Raw genomic sequence first — 14696 nt, forward strand, 5'->3', positions numbered from 1 at the left:
GCTGCTAAGAGTGACTGCTTGACAAAAGTGGCAAGAATGTTAACTACTGGAAATGAGAAAGAACCCCAGTGTGATTGAAATAACATTTTCATAGCAGCACTTTGTTGGCTGTTGGTGACTTTTGGTCTTTCTAATGCAATCCTGTATGTCCTGAGCAGCTTTAAAATAACTGAAACAGCAACAGAGTCTCCAGGATCTGTGTCAGGAGATATCATCTGGCTTGTTTCCTCATCTAAAGTGTTAATTTGAGTCAGATACCAACCTTCCCTTTTGATAACAATGGCAGATAGCTAATTAAATAAACTTAACATCCTTTGATCTTAGCATTTCAGCGCTCTTGTAGAAATTGGAACTTGGAGCATAATGAACAAAACAGCCAATACTATACCCCATTTAATTATTGAAGGTTGTAACCTTTGTAAGATGGCTAGGAATTGATTTGAACAAGCATAATCATTCAGGAAGAAAACTTAATAAGAAAACCTTCATATCTACAAATGCTTTCAGCCCTGAATTAAAACAGAACCTGTAAAACCTTACATGCCATTCACCTTTTAATATAAAATATGTGGGAACCAGGTGCAGCAGTTGGTTTGATAAATAGACTGACAAATCACTACCTACATTTCTTTTTCTTTAGTTACATTGATGGAAATAATATTTGATTGCTAAGAGAAGTGAGAACTGCTCCTTGCTACTGGGGAGTTTACTGTTTTCATGTTATCATATTGATCTACATTTTAATGCGTCAGGGGGTGCAAAAGGTGTCCCTTTCCTGAGGCTGTGAAAGTAATTTCCACCCCATTGACAGATTACTGAATGCAAGGAACGAGCAGTGTAAGGTGAGGCTGTGTGTGTTCCTGGCTTTATCCCCCATCCCGGATTATTTCTGCTGTTAGCTGGGGCAGGGTGTGCCTGCCAGCCAGAGGGTCTGATCTGCAGTCTGGGGAGCTGGAGCATCCCTGCTGGCTCCAGGAGATGAGTCCTGGGTGCTGTGTTAACCACACAGCTACACAAACCATGCACATTGTTCCTCTGTCTTCTGGAATACACTGCAATAGCCTGTGCTGGCTTTTGGGTTGCTTGTGGTAACACTGGAATTGTTTTTGGGCTGGGGGCAGTAGCAGAAATCCTACAGCATTCAGACAACTTCTGCTTTCTTGTGCTGCCTGTGTCTTTGGCCTCTTGAAAGCAAATGAAAGGATTGCAGTCAATCAAAGGTTTATAGTTACAGAATATTTAAAAATATTGTTAAATAATCTCAATCAATCTTTTTAAAGAATAGTAGTAAGACCCAGAGTTGTCTTGGAGGGAAGCGTGGTAGCAGATCCTGAACCTGATGAATATTGTTAAAATAAAGTGCCAAACTCAGAGCTCAGTAACAGATGAACATCCATACTAATTCTAGAGTGATCTTCTCTGGGTCTTCAGAAGTGCATAATGCAGCTTTAAATATGTGAAGAGTAACAGAAACAAATATGACAAATAACATAGTAAAGAGCATCCCAGAAATAATCTGACATAGACAATCTTTCATGTGTTTAATTAAACAACCTAAGAGATGTGTACAGTAATAAATAATGGCTTCTTATAAACTCCAAAGACTTTTAGGTGCTGGTTATTTATAAAATAATTTAATTTCTTTTTATAAACTCAACAAATATGACTTCAGTATTGTTCTGTGTAGTGGGTGAAGGAGCATTTCTGCTGCCTGGAAAGTGCAGGGAAAAATCACTTTTTGTGTAAGTGGCTGCAGTCCCAAGAGCTCTCTGCCCTGGGTTTTCCCACTCGTGTGTCTCTGTGGTGCTGCAGAGCTGCACACAGAGCTGGGGAATCCCTGCCAAAATATCTCCAAAATGGGAATTGTGATTATTCTTGAAAGCCTGAATTTGTCACTAGTGCCTCTTCTTCTCTGCTGCATGTCTTGAATCCCAGGAAGTTGGTAATTAAAATTACACACAGACTTGATTTCCTAGGAGCTCTGCCTTCTGTTTTAATGATAGTTTTGGGTTTCCACTTAAAAGTGGATTTCTTTTTCAAATTGATTTGGCTGGAGGGGAAGATCAAGGGTTAGAGAAGAGGAAAAGCCCTCAAATGTCATCCCAAGAGACTGCTGGGTGTGCACCTCTGAGCTTCTGTAGTCTGTGCCTCAAGAGCCCTGCTAGGTCCTGTCCCCTTCACCACCTTAACAGGCAGAGAAGCTGCACTTAGGTTTGCTTCTCATTCCAACTGAAATTCCAAATGTTAGCAGAAGGATTGGATGGATGTGGTTTGGTCCCAGGCAGAGAAATCACTGGCAGGAACTGACTTCTTAAACCTGCTTCCAGCCAGTTTCTTTCTGCATCTGACACCCCCAAGATTTGCTTTCTTTTTCCCTCTCCCTCACTCAAGGGTGAGCCCCCAAATCCCTTCTGGTTTTATACAGAGAAGAGGGTCTCTGTTCCTGCTGTTTCCATCCTAGTCCTGGCTCAGCAGTATACTGGTTTTGTGGTATGGATTAGGAACCTATTTTCAAGCCTCAGAGCTTGCAAAACATGTAATCTTGTCATTTTACAAGCCTAAAGTTTATCTGGAGGTTAATGAGTGGGTGGTAGCAGTGTTTGCACCCTTGTAGCCTTCTTCTAAAGAAAGGAGATGGATGTGTTCCTTTTTCCTGGAGTGTTCAGAGCATTCTGAACTCCCAGCTGAACATATTGCACACTGAGCAGTGGGTTTTTTTTTTTTCCATGCCACTTGCATGGAACGTGAGCATCTTGCTGCCTTTAATTAAGAAGATAACTGGACCATGAAGTATTGCCTGTGTAAATAAAAGTGATTTGTACTTAGTCAAGGAGGTGCATTAGGAATTCTCACATTTCTTTCCTTGCAGATAAATTATGAAGATTATTAAAAATTGGAAGGGTCATCTATAAACCCATCTGTAGCTCAGCTGCACTGTCACTCTCAAAATGTAGCTGTCTTTCTAACTGTTGTAATTTATTGTGGACTATCGTGTGAACCATCTGCTTGCTTATAAATCAGACCAACTTTGACTGAAAGTTGTACACAGCAGTAGAAATCGTTAATTTTATGTCCTGGAAAGTAGTGGCAACAGTTTAGGGAACTTCAGTCTTCATTGCCTTAATTGGAATAGAAATTTAAAACTGGAAATTTCCCTGCCTGTGTCGAGATGAGCTGCTAAGAAGCAAGTTGCTTGCAATTTAGAGTTAGCCCAGATTCAGCTTTCTTAGTGCAGTTGGGGTGTTTTGAAGCCTGGCACATCCAGGTCTGTAAGTAACTTGAAAGGGGCAAGGCACAGAACAAGCTGTGTGCGTTTTCCATCCAGATAAGAGCAGAAATAAAATCCTGTGCTGTGATTACACAGGAAAATCCAGTGAATTACTTCTCTCAGGAGCTGTCTGACAACCAATGAGATGATAATCTCAGTTTCAGGAAGCAGAGAAAGACATTGCCATGATAGGATTAGGATGGGTTTGCCCTTTCAGTGTTCCTTTCAAGTGCATAGATAGGAAAAAAAAATAAACTCAGTTAGCAAATGTTTACACCTGGGCTTTATTTTTCTTACAGTGAATACTTTTAAAGACAAGAATATGGATTTTCCTGACAACTTAGACTCTGCTTTAGTAAAAAGCACTTGACTGGGGTCCTGTCCCTTCAGCTCTAATTCCAGACCTATTGATGGGTCTGGAAACACAACTAAATGTGGGCACCAAACTTTGTACCTGGAGGAGCTCCAAGCTGTGCTCTTGCACAGGTATAAGGGATGGCAGAATTCTCTGAACAGATTTTGAGGAGATCTTCAAGTGTCTTTATAAAGACATCTCTTAGTGTATGTGGCTGGTTTCGTGTTGAAGGTCTGCTTCCTGTTATTTTTAATCAGCTAAAAAAAAAAAAAAAAAGAGTTGAAAAGAAAAACCCGATGCATCAAAGAAAAAATCCTGAGGCTGAGGACTGTGTCTTTGTGTTATTTTCCTTCCTCTGGGGGCTGTTAGAGGTCCCTGTCCCTCTCAGTGTGGCAGGGAGTGTCTCTCTCTGCTTGCTCAGGCTGCTGGAGCAGACCTGCCCTCATTTGAAGCCATGCAGAATAATTGGTGACTCAGTGGAGGGAGGGCTGGGGCTGGCACCTGGCTGGGATCCTGCAAGGGCATCTGAGAAATTCACAGTTGTGAATTAGGGCTGGTAACTGCTAGTCCCTTTACTGGTGTTCAGTAAGTTCTTACCAGCATAAAAGCTAGACCAGCGAGTGCATAAAATATGTTTCTCTGTCCTTTGCATTCTCCCCAGCCAGTATTTGAATGATAGAAATTTTAAAGGAAGCTTTTAAGAGTGATAAATAATTATTTTGCCAATGTACTCATCTCACTGTGTTCAGTTCTGGAATAAGAGTGCTATAATTTAAAACCACAGAAGCACTTCTGTAATGGCCATATTCTTTTGTATTATTTGCTCTGCAGGTCTACCTGCCTCCAAGCTAAAAATACTGACTGCAAAACAATAAACCATGTATTTGGATTAAACAGTGACATGTGCCCACAGTGGGGCATACCTGCCTTGTAGCCATAAATACATATTTATAAGCAATATAACGTACTAATTTGGATAAAAAGGGAATGCAGATGGCAAGATAATTGCAACTTTGTATGAGGCTCAAACTGTGTAGTAGAAGTGTAGCTTTTAGATAGATAGCATGAAAGAAGGCTGCTATTTTTTGAGGGAGAAGAAAAAATAATTCCTTTTCTTCCTTTGTCAAAGTTCACAGAGAAATAAAAGGACATTGATTTAGTTCCTGGTGATTTGGTCTAGCAAAATGCTTAATGGTTTCAGCGTGTTCACTGAAACCTTCACAGGGTGGAAATGAGGAAATGCAGTTTGTCTCACCGTGCTGCCATCACACAGCTGTCCCTGCAGCCACTGCTCCTCCCAGCATTTTACTATTCCCTTAGGGAGTGGTCCTTCAAAGAAGACAGGAATTTTCTGTGCAGAATATGAGGCATCCCAGCCTGTGAGAGCTCTGCACATGTTGGTCTCCTGGCATTGGCCTCTGGGGCAGTGCAGCTGCCACTGCAGCTTCAGGTAGAAAAGTCTCCCACCACCCAAGATCAGCTTCTGCAGCACCTCCTCTGGCTGCATCTCCAGAGCTTGGTGCCCTTTGGCTGATTTTTGGTTGAGAAGATGGAAAAGGAACAAGGTTGCTGTGGATGGCACAGCCAAGGCAAACAAGCTTCTTGCAGCCATTCCTGACCATCTCCCCTCCCTGCAGGGTTTGCTCATTGTTCTTGTGGCACCTCTCTGGTGCTGTGTTAGAGCCCAGTGTTCTTTGGCTGTAGATGTCTCTCAGCTGGCTCAGTTTGAGTCTTGCTTGCCTGACCCAAAGAGAGATGAGCAGAGAGGAGAGCTGGCAGAGTGGGAGCTGCAATCAAAGAACAAGCTGCAAAAGGCATAGTTTGGGCAGAAACGCCTTTACCTGATGTACAGGTATTTTTGCCATCTCCATCCAAAGCAGATTTGAGTCCGTGGACAGCAGCAGGCTGTGAGTGCCCTGTGGGATTTATAAAACTGATATGCTGTCCAGTAATAAATTTCATTGTGAAGCAATGAAATCCAGAGAGCCTACTTCAGTCTGAACCTTGGCTGCCCCAGCGCTCTGGGGGCAGTTAGTGGCTCTGTGATATTTCCAGTGTGCTGAAGAGGTGAAAGTTAAGTAAATTTTACAGCAACTATGAAAATATTTCCCTTTACCTTTATAGTAAAATTGGTCAGAAGTCTCTCAGCTTTGAATTTTGCAGGGAATTTCAGGCTGGCTGAAGGACTATGACCAATAACATCAGAATTAAATCCTGCTATGCCTGTTCCTGGGTGTTTCTGTAAGGAGCTGGTGGTGTGTGCCCCACACTTAGAGCACAACAGGAAACTGAGTTATCCCACCAGCTTCCAAATCAGAGCATCCCAAAGATGTGCAAGAAAGAAAGCTCTGATGTAAACAAACTTTCATAAATAACTCCACAAGTTGCATTTCAAAGCAAAATCTCGTGAAGACTGCCTATGGCATTTTAAAAAGGATTTCATTAGATGTTGCTAACTTGTCATAAGATCTTTTAAATGGAAGGGTAATGGCTCATAACATTTGTAAGCTTTTTAATTTCATGCAATATGAGCAGTGTAATCAACACGTATTAAAGCAAATCAGCTGTGCCCAGTGAGCTCCCCACCTCAGCTTTTGTCTATGTTGGCATTTTGGGTACACCTCTGAACTAACCCTGGGAACCTCGAGTTTGTGGTTCCTTACCCTGACATCAGTGGAGGGTTTGTGTCCAGAAAATGTGATGTGATCATTGCAGAAGTATCTGACCCCATAAGGTGCATGAGCACTTTACACTCAGCGTTTTTCACTTTCTTGTGGGAGAATTTGGAGTTGATGTGGACAAGTTAGCAGCTGTGGAGCTAAACATGAAGGAGACACAGAATTTCCCAAATGATCTCTCAGTGTATTTTGCTTTTTCCCTTTGACAAGTAAAATTTCTCGCTTGAGCTGCTTGTGTAAGGGAGAGAAACTGCTCAGATCATGTGTTTGTTTTGCTGCTCTGATCCGATTCCCACCTCCTCTTCATTCTAAACATTTGCAGCTGGACCCTGTGGCAACAAAAACGTGTGATGGGCATCCCAGCTCAAAGTCAGCTCTGTGGGCTCTCAGCTTTTGCATTGAATTTTTGCCATGATCCCAGAAATCACTTTTATTTTAGCTGTGTAAAGGAGGACAGTGGGGCACAGAAAATGCGAGAGACTCTGGGGGCTGCATTTCTCCCTCTGAAGTGCAAAGGCTTTGAGTTTAAGGATTTACCATGTCTAGACATTGGTGCTGACAATCAGGATCCTGGCTGCTTTGCAGAGGCTGGAGTACAAAAACAACTTCTTAATACCAAAAAGGAAAAAGAAATCAAACTTGATGCAGTATGGGTAGAGGGAAGATAGAGAAAAATAGAAAATGGAAACACTCAAAGACAAATAGGAAGGTCCAATTATAAAGAAAAATTATGTTTTCCTCGTGTTTCTGATAAGCCTGAAGAGCAGAGCTTTGCATCTTCTTACCACAGGACAGCAAACACTTCTGCAACTCTTCTGCTGATCAAAACTCTTTTGGCAGGAAAGTTATGTATTTTGTAAGGCAGGAGTTGACAAGACAAGCTGTGCTGTCATTAGGAAGAGCAGGCACACAGAACTGGTTTTCCAGACAGCTCAGTTCGTGTGTTCTTTGATCTATGACAAGAAAGCAAAGTCAGACTTTCCAGGTTTCATTTAGCAGTTGCTATACCTCTTTGATTGTTTTATTTTTAAATAAAGTCTTGTATTTGGAGAAGGAAGAACACAGGTTAAAACAAGAACGACTTTAAATTTGCTCCTTTTCTTTTAGGGCAAATTTGTTGAGGGCCTTGGGAAAACAAACTTGCTGTTCTTAAAAGAAAAGGTACCGTTTATTTGGCTTTTAAGATCTTCCTGGTTGGAACGTTTCCTATAAAGCACATAGAGTAAAAGTTGTTCTTCTTGGGGGGTGGTGAAAGCAGTTTCCATGGTGCCCGATTTTTTGTTGTTTCTTTTTTTCTTGATTTACTCTAGGTTTTCAGTATAAAATGGTACATGTCCATTGATTTCCTCCTGATGTGCTGTAATTCTGAGTCCCATGGGATTTTCAGGCCTGCTTCCAGCCTGGCCTTAAAATTTTCTGAGGCAGATTGTGTGAAGTACAAGGAGGAGTCTGCTCCTCCTTTTCCCTCTGGAACAGAACAACCTATGGAACAAAAAGAAAACTTCAACTCACAGTATTTCTTCCTTGTTCATCTATCAAGCACAGCCCTTGTTTACCATCCTGACAAAAAACTGCAGGAGATTCCTCATTTTCAAGCAGTTTCTCTCTGCAACATTATCTATTATGCAGCATTCTGGGAGGTGTAGCTTAGGTGAAGCAGAAGAATTGGGAACACACAGGCAAGACCCTTCCTGTGCCCTTTGCTGGCAGGAGACTCTGCTTGGGTGCCTTCACTGATCAGTTCTGTTCCTCCAGAGTTTGGGAAGAACTTCAGGAATAAAAAGACCAGCAGAAAAATACCATTTCAAAACAGGAGACAGCAGTCAGGCTGAGCCACCCTGCTGATTGCCCAAAGAGTAATTGGAGTCCTTGGCTCTGCTATTCCTCCCTGGGCTCTGTTTTACCTCCACACACCCCATTCTCTTTGGCTGCTTTTGCCATTACTCACCATCTCCCCAAACAACTTTCCTGTCTTTTTCCAGGCATGCAAAAAGCATCTGCTGCTTTTTCTGCCAGCCTGACATCTCTTGAAATACCACTCCCCAGTTCCCCAGTGGAGCTGCTTAGGGATGGATTTTTGTACCACAGCAATACCCTGCCCTCTCTGCTCTCTTCACCCCAGAGCAGGTACTCAGGAGTGCCTGTTGACTGGCAGCCACAGGATACAGCCAAATCCCAGCACAAACATCCTGCTGCTGCAGTTGTGCTGCTGATCACACCTTTGCTGCCGTGCCCTCTCTGTGGGTTTGTGTGTGCAGTGGGGCAATGTCCAGCATGGTTCAGGATCTTCCCTCCAGATCAGCCCAATTCCACGTCCCACACTTAACTGCATCTGTCGTTTTACCTGTCCAAGTCCCTCTCACCTCAGCTGTTGGACTTTCAGCCTCTCCAAGGCAGTGGAGGGTTGCAGTTCTTCCTCTCTGAGACAGAACCTGTCTGACATGAGCTCACACTTGAACTGTTCCAGCTCTGCAGCTCAGAGCTTGGCCCCTCTGCTTATTCTTGGGAGGAAGACTCAGGTTGTGCAAACCCACAGAGCATCCTTAATAAAGCCAGCTGTTGATGATTCCAGCAGAGGAAACAAAGTGGCTGGATTTCAGCAATTCAAAACCACTTTGTGCTGATGTTTCTGTGACCCCATAACCCTGTGTCATAACTGAAGCAGATCAATCACTTTGGTATCAGAGGTACATTCAGAGGCCCAGCCTTCCTTTCCTGCCCTTCCCCTACAGGGTTAACTGAGCATTTTTCTACAATAAATATTCCCACAACAAGGCCTAAATATAATTTTCATCAATCATTTTATAGCTGCTTCCAACCTGTCATACCAGAGTATGCATTTACAGCAGCTCAGAAAAAATAATGCAGAAAAACCGCAAATAAAAGAATTGGAACAGAAAAGCTGAATTTTGTATCACCAGGAATGGTCAGATGATCTTTCTTTGTGTCTTGTGCAGTGGCAACTGGACAGTCTTCAATGAATAAATAATTGCAGAACCAGGAAATGAGATTATTACTGCCATGAAGCTGTTGAAAAGGAGAGTTCACTGTGCCCTTCAAACATATTTCCTTCAGCACAATCCTGCATTTACCTGTGGAGCACAGCAAACCTGAAGGATGGGCTCATAAAGAAGAGCTTTTTAATTGTCACAGGAGCCCAGAAACCGAAACACTTTGATTGCAGGAACATGTCTGGGCTGCACCTTGTCATTTCACAGGCCAGATGCAAGGGAGAGAGCTCCAGTGGGTAATCACAGAAGTGAGGATGGCTGCCTGCATCCTGCCTCCCAGCCCTCACCGTGCTGTAATATAGTTGCTTTTGCAGTGTAATTGCTTTCTCTGCAGGGCTTCTTCCTATTGATTCTGCTTGTGTGGATTTAAATGGTTTGCAGGTTGTAACTAGGCTCAGGTTGGTCTGCACCTCCATCGCTCTGTGCTGGGCAGAGCGTGGCCGTTCTGAGAGGCTTCAAAGCTGTCTGCATGGCATCACTCCCTGGCCTGCATGTATACATTTGATTGGAAGAGAGGGGCTGGATCAGATAAGTTCAGAACATCAATAAATCCGTGTGTTTTGTTTGGTGACACTTGTTCAGTTTGAGTCTTTCTCCCAGGGAGCAGCTTGTGTTGTGCCGTTTTTTCGGCGCGCCGTGTAAACGCTCTGCATCTGCAACTGTCAAGGCTGGTGCCATCCCCCAGCAGCACCATCTGCTCGCTCACAGAGTGCTTTTTGCACAGATAAAAAATGTGAGGTGTTACTCATAATTAGGCAAATCACATGCTGTGCTCTGTGATCGATTTGGTTCCTGTTGCTGGCTACCTCACACATGTCTGCGTGTCCATAAGTATTGTCTACATACCAGCATATGGATGCAGATGAATCAGAAGCTCACAAATCCTTTTCCCCCAATCCAAACAGATGGAAATGTTTTCCCTCCTTCTTATTAGCAGCAGCTGAATTTCAGTCACACCAGGGGCCTCTGCTTGGAGCTTGCCCGTGTCTCGTGCTGCACAGGCACCCCTAAGTTGGCATGGCCATTTATAATCTGATACAAGAAGTAAGCGATCCATGACATGCAGCAAGGGAAAAGCTGTAATTTCCAAGCAGTGTTCAGAGGTATCCACGTTATTAGCCTTCCTGGAGAAAAATATCTGGGTATAAACTCAGCGTTACGCAGTGCAGTAACAGAATGCCTAAAAGGACGTGTGAGCATTGCAGAGCAAAGTGTCTCTGCTGAATCTGACTTCTGGGAAATATTGCTGTGCTTTTCTTAGTATTAATAGTGTGTGCTCTTAAACGTGTACTCACCTCACTGACTCAGATCTTAATTGTTCCTGGTTGTGGTATGGTCCAAGTAGTGCTGGTGGAAAGGGAAAGTAACTCAGAAATTAGTAGTTCTGTATAATTTTGATATTGTCTTCTAATGTCTTTTATAGATAGGGAAGTATGATTTACAGGCAGTTTTAAAAGATGTTTAAGGCAGGCAGTAGGGACACCAGAAAGGCCATAAAAATGAAAACACAGGAACAGAGGTCTGCATGCTTGACTGGAGTAAAAGTTACAAGCAGTGGAGTAGCTGTAGAGTTGGATGATTTAGAATATTTTTAAGCCTCAGCAGAGCTCTCTTCTTTTCTCTCCCTCTCTCCTGTGCCTACCCACAGTGTGTTTACTTCAGCAGGAGATCTGTCACCACTGGACTCTGCTCATAACTAGGACAGCCCAAGGCAGCAAATAGGATATAACTTAGCACAAATCCACATCCTGCTGCTCCAACACCTCCATACAGACAAGGATCGGATTGGAGCGAGCTGCCGCTGAGCAGCAGCTGCAGCCTGGCTTTTCGGCAGAGGAATTCGAGTAAATTGAAATGTTCAGAGAATACTGGGTTGATTTTATGCTGGAAGGGCTGGGCAGTATGCTGAGAACCCAGGTCTGCTGTTGTCCTGGTTTAGAGCGTTGGCGTGGCTTGAGCCTGGCTTTGTTTGTACAAGGGAGAGCTGTTCCCCAGGGATCCAAGCTAATCATCAGCACTCGTTTGATTGACTCTGGTGTGTCACCTTTGGGTGAACTCTCAGTGCAGTGAAAAGCTTGAAGCATTTTCAAAGTTACTTGTTAGTTTTACAAGTTGTGCTGCTCTCTTCATTTCAGCTGGCTGAGCTTGCCTTTCCAGAGGACTCCTGGAGCTGAGCTTGCTTCAGTGCACCAGACTTTTTTCCAAAGGCAGTAATCATCACTTCAGTCCTACCAACAGGGAAAGTTTTGTGAATGTGCAGCAGCCTTCAGATGTTACAAACACCTGATGTTTGTAAAGCAGATCAGATGCTACAAACCCAGATTTCCCACCCCCTGTGGATACTGAATAGGACTCCAACATGCACAGTTGTATTTTATTTTCATGTGTATGTCTGTTGGTTTCATCATGTCACCTGTGGTTTTCCTTATATTATAAAAGTCAATGTAGTAAAAAAGAAAGGAGAACAGCAATGGAGTCAAGGCAGATGTAATGCCTTGGAAATTTTTCAGTGTTGTTTTTTAATGTCAGCAGACATGGTGTAATTTAATTTTCAGAAGAGTCTCAGCTGCAAAGTAGCTGATTAGGCATCTTGAAGAAGCAGCCAATCTCTCAAAACACTTAGTTCATGAGATTATTACTGGTATTCTTTTGAAGAGAGAAACCCCTAGATTGCCAGAAATAAATCACTTTGAAGGATACAAACCCCTTGGGTTGCCTTCCAGAAGCAGAACCCAATAATTTAGATCTCACATCACAGACCTGCCTTCTTTCCATTTCAAAAAGAAGAGTTGCAGATAATTGCTATAATTGAGCAGAAGGAAATTTATCTTTTGTTTCTATTGTTATTAAAATGAACTTCAAGAAATGCCATAAAATAGAAGGTTTTGTGGCATTGGACATAAAACTCAGACCTGCACTATCTGTGCCATTAAAATATGTCACATTGGGTGGGACCACAGTATTTTCTGAGCTTCATGGTACTGTAAAACTTTCTGTGAAGGTGACTGAACCTTGTTTGCATAGAAAACAGAACTTGAATTGGTTTTGGTTTAAGCATTTGAACGCTTGATAAAATGTCAGAAGTTGTAACACAGCACACTAAGCTCATGATGCTTCATTTATGTTTTTGAGTGCCCATTGCAGGTCAGGGCTGTGTCAGCTCTGTCACTGGGCCAGCTTACATGGCCTGGCCACATTCCACTTGTGATAAAGTTTTTTTCCTGGAAGAAAAGGATGCAAACTGCATTTTGTTACATCTCCACTGAACATTCTGCCTGCTTCCTGAAAAGCACCATCTGCAGACACACATCTAGCACATACTGGGGCATTTTAAAGCGTTTGGCTTAATCTGTTTGTTACCAATTCTATTCACAGTTTGCTTTCATTCTGCTATGAAAAGCTTACTCTGTCAAATCAGAAGTTTTACTAAGAAAGGGATTTAGTTACATGAATATTATGTTCAGCTGCTGGAAGGACAAAATCAAGATGAAAAGAGACTCAGTGATTAAACAACAAAAAGTATGTTTGAATCATATTAAGGGCTATTTTCAATCTATCACCTAAGGATTTAGCTACATGCCTTAAATTTTTGTGCCAGGAGGCTTCTGGGCAAAATCCTGTTCTTGCAGTGGGGATCTAGACCAGATAAAGGAGGAAGAGTTTTTGAAATAGAAACAGTAATGGTTGGCTTGCAAGTTTAGCATGAAGTCTAGATTTTCTGCTGGTGTAGATGAAGGCCAGGCTGCTGTTCCAAGCAGGATCTTAGGGATGGGGTTCATTAGATAATCCCCAGGGGTTTTTTTCTTCACAGCCAAAGGCAGATGCTGTCCAGTCCTTCCTGGCTGCCCTTCAGGACGTGCATGGTGTCTGTGCAGTGTTCTGTGAGCTTTGCTGGGACTCATGGTGGTGCCAGTTGCCTGATCCCTGCAGCATCTCTCATCGGTTCTGAAGGGGTTTTACTCAATTTCCTCCTAACTCTCTATTTTAGAGGGGCAGCTCTGAACTTTTCCAGCATCAGACAATCTCCAGAGGAGTTTCTGTTCCTGCTGCACGCAGTGTGGTGTCTTCAACACTGCTCTGGGCCTGGCCACATGAAGAAAAACTACAGAGGTGTGATGCCTTTGTGGCTTTTCCTTAGAGGTTTGCCATTCTTAATGAAGAACATTTCAGGTGCCCTAAAATTATTGCTTTGTCTCTCAGTTATTGGGCGATGAATTCTTGCTGTTCCAAACCAGTAAAAACAGAAGTGCAGCTCTGAGTTGTCCCCACCATGGAAAATGCAATGCAGGAAAGTGTCCCTGCTGTTATTGCTGTTGTCACATTTAGCTGCTGGTGTAGTAGGACTGGTTGGATTTGAAGGAAGGAATTTATCTATTACCCACACAAAGCTTCCCCTCTATCAGCAGCTCCTGAGAGCAGCACCCAGGGGTGCAGGAGGGTGAGTGGTGCTGGTGGCTGTGGGCCAGAAGCAAGAGAGCTTTTGCAGGCTGCTTGCTTTACAAAAAACAAACTTTTGCCCTCTGACAGTCCAGCTGAGCACAGAGCAGTGTTTGCTTCATGTGATGTCAGTGAGAGGTGGAGTTGAGCAGCAAAATGGTGCCCTGAGTGACTTCTCCACAGACTGCTCCTTGCCAACCTAGATTATGCTTTAAGATTTTATTTTTACCATTACTTTGTCAAGCATGCAGGAAATTCACCGTTTCCATTATTTCCACAAGCTTCACATGGCACTAACTGTGTGAAATCTGTGAATCCATAGGATCAAACCAAAGCTATTCCTTTTGACCAACCTAACTACAAACACGCTGACTGTGATGCATTATTTCTAAATTGCCTGTAAAGATTTAAAAATATTTCCAAATATTTTTAATAATTCCCTAAAACAGTCTAAGGACATCTGTTAAAGTACTGAATTTCCCTGAAGACAGCACTGGTTGGGATTGCTTCAGCTGCAAATTAAGGTTGTCAGTCAAAGGGCTTTTTCTGTTTCAGTCTCTGATCTGGGAGTTTTTAGCATCTCTTCAAATGGAGCCAAAGAAAGACAGCTAGTGAGCTGTTCTGGCTTGTTTTGCCCTGTGTTTAACCTAGCAAACAGTAAGCTGATATCTTTTGTGAAGTTTTCTATATTTTACTGGATCCCTCTGCTTGACGAGGAACCAAGCTATGCAGTTTTGACTTTTTTTTTCCCTTTTCATATTCTTCCTTCTCCAGCATGTGTCCAATGTTTTAATATATTAAGTAGCTGAGGCAAATGCATTGTGTGTCTGCAAACATTTGAATTCTTTTTAAGGCACTGGCTCTGCTAATGAGGAGGTGGTGTAAGAGGCAGAAGGATGTATTTACTCTCCAGGATTTCCTGCAGAGATGAAGAGTAGGTTCCTGGT

General features: G+C 42.8%; 1 protein-coding gene across 4 annotated transcripts in view; it reads left to right on the top strand.

The window, feature by feature from the left end:
• Nucleotides 1-14696, top strand: part of SGCD (sarcoglycan delta) — a 192602-nt gene that overhangs the window by 120394 nt on the left and 57512 nt on the right. The window lies entirely within an intron of this gene.

Source organism: Prinia subflava, chromosome 16 (assembly GCF_021018805.1).
Source record: "Prinia subflava isolate CZ2003 ecotype Zambia chromosome 16, Cam_Psub_1.2, whole genome shotgun sequence".
NCBI lineage: Eukaryota > Metazoa > Chordata > Aves > Passeriformes > Cisticolidae > Prinia > Prinia subflava.